We start from the raw sequence: 2,938 nt of genomic DNA, 5'->3' as shown, positions 1-2,938 counted from the left end.
AGTGCATTGGAGATACGATAAGCTCCTTATCCCTAATGAGTTTATTGATCCCAAAATGAAAGATATATTGCTAATACCACCAGGCCGCCGGGATCATGGGGTTAAGATTCATGAGGTTACTCATGATGTGAACACCAGAGCCAGAGCTAAGCAAGAAGAAAGACGTCACTTTGAAGCAAAGAAGTTAAAGAGGATACAGTCTGCTGTTGTTGATGAAGAGGCCCATAGGAGAAATTATGGGCAAGTTACCACATACCTAAATGAAAGAAACAATGATAGTTTACATTCCATGAAAGAAGGACTCTTAGTAACCATTCTCCTTGCTGATGGTACTAGGCAACTAGCACTGGGTTATGTTGATATTGGGATTTTGAAAGATCCCAATGCACAAATTACAAACTCTATTGTTTATTTATGCCTAAAGTAAGTGCTCTTCTCTACCTTTGAGATCCTTTTTTTTTGGTACTTGGTCTCTAATTAAATCCTTGTTTTTTATTGTAGCTTAATAAAGAGCCAGCTCCCTCAAGAAACCCATACTGAAATATATAGTTTAGATCCACAGTTGTTTGTGCCACTCCGAATAAAAAACACCCTCATGGCACATTGGAGAGATGGTTTGTCCACTGTCCAATGCTTTAGGTCACAACTCTGGTGTTGCCATATGAATCAAATAATCATTGGAGCCTTGTATGCATTGAACTAGACAAATAAGTGGTATGGACTATCAACTCCATACAAGCAACACATTTAGAGATAAGAGTGTAAGTGTTGATAAAACCTTTAGTGTTTATTTGGGGTATGGTTAATGACCTGAATAGTGTTAATAACAAATAACCTTCACTGTTTATAGATGTGTAAAAAGATTACTTCATGTCTATGGAAGGCTTTGTGGAAATCATGAACTCTACAAATCAACCTTTAAAGTTGTCAAAGTGCCTAATTAGACAGATCCAAATTTCTGTGGTTCGAGATGTCTGCTCCATGCAGAGTACATACTACAAGGTTTTTTTGCTTTGAATCCATTTATATCAAAGGTATTTCCTTGCTATGGTTTGGACCAACTTGGTGCTATTATTGATTAAAGTATTGACCACAAGTTAACCTAATTTTGCAGAATGCTGTGGAAAATTATACCTTGGAATATTTACAAAGGTACCGCGCTTCAATGATTCAACATCTACTATCGTTTTCAACCCCAAGAGTTTTAGATGCAGAAGGCAGTTTTGTCGACGACCATATAGCTTTAACAATGACCGGTGAAGAGGAAGTCATGCCAGTTTCCACCACTGGAAACCAAATCCCTAAAATTGACCCCATATTAGAGGAAAAGACACCGATAAGCTTTGTAGTTGGAGTGGTTGAATCCAAAGTTGGGGTTGATCAATGTGAAGTAGATCAAGCCTCTGAAAATGTAGATGTAAAATGCTCCTCAGAGACAAGGAATGCAATAGAGGTTCTAGTCCAAGCAGAGGAGGATAAGGGAGTGCCTATTATTGTGGCACGGGATGCGGCTCATGATCAAAATCTGTTGGAATTAGGGTTGCAGAGAAACGCACACAGCTTGCAGAAGATGAAGGAAGCTCAAGGCACACAATAGAGAGTGTGTTACATAGTGTGTAATGGAAAGATAGATAGCCATAGAGTGATGGGCGTATATACAATGCTCGGGGGGGAAAACCTCCTAAAGAGGGAAAAAATGCCCCGGCGGTCCTAGTGTGTTCACACACATCACTACCACATGTATATGGTAACAAATCCCCCCTAGAGTGATGCGGTGAATGAGAGCTGGCACATGAGTAAAGGGAAGTGCCATGCCCTGAGGACATGATCAGTCCACAAAGGGGAGTAAGCCCAAAGATTTTTGGAAAGCTTCAAGCTTCTCATGAGACAATGCCTTTGTGAAAATATCTGCAAGATTGTCCTATGTTGACACATAAGCCAAGCTGATCTCTCCTGCTCAGAGCCTCTCCCTGACATAGTGGTAATGCACCTCAATGTGCTTTGTGCGAGCATGAAAAACTAGGTTCCTCGCAATTTCCAATGCGCTCTGATTGTCAGTGTAGATAGTGTTGGCAGTGTCCTGTCCAACACCCAAATCAGCCATAAGGCGTCTGAGCCATACACACTCAACCGTAGCTGTGAAGACTGCCCTGTACCCAGCCTCACAACTCAAAGTGGCCATAGTAGGTTGCTTCTTGCTCAACCATGTTATACATGAACTGCCAAGCATGAAACAAAAACCACTTGTGGACACTCGTGTGTCAAAATAGCTAGCCCAATCTGAGTCCGAAAAAGTATGTAAGTCTGGCGGCAATGATCCCCCCCTTGGGATAAAACAAGCCAAGATGTAAAGTGCCACTAAGGTAGCGGAAAATCCTCTTGACAGCCTGTCAATGCTTAGACCCTGGACTATGCATAAATCTGCTGACCTATGAGACTGCAAACTGAATATCCGGCCTTGTGTTGCATACATAAATGAGGCAGGCAACAACAGTTTGATAAAGAGTGACATCTGTAGGATCACCAGCATCATGTAGACTCAACTTCAAACCTGTTTCCATGGGAGTGGCAATAGGTTTGCAATCCTCAAGTCCAAACTTACATAGCAATGTCTCTATGTAACTTTTCTTATACAAGGCAATACCACCATCACATTGCTTAAACTGTATACCCAAGTAATGATGCAACAGCCCCAAATCTTTCATCTTGAAAGTAGAATTCAAATCAGCCTTCAATTCAGCAATATGTCTCTCATTTGGTCCAGTGATCAGCAAATCATCAACACAAAGAACCAGAATGAGAAATACATCACCCTCACGCTTTACATACAATGTGCTTTCTATTCGACTATTACAAAAGCCTCGTTTGACCAAATGAGTGCCAGCTTTCTCATACCAAGTACGAGAAGATTGCTTCAACCCATACAAAGCCTTCTTAC

This window comes from Adiantum capillus-veneris, chromosome 19, assembly GCF_014529385.1.
Source record: "Adiantum capillus-veneris isolate H3 chromosome 19, ASM1452938v2, whole genome shotgun sequence".
NCBI classification, from domain to species: domain Eukaryota; kingdom Viridiplantae; phylum Streptophyta; class Polypodiopsida; order Polypodiales; family Pteridaceae; genus Adiantum; species Adiantum capillus-veneris.
Note: the sequence above shows the minus strand (reverse complement) of the source record.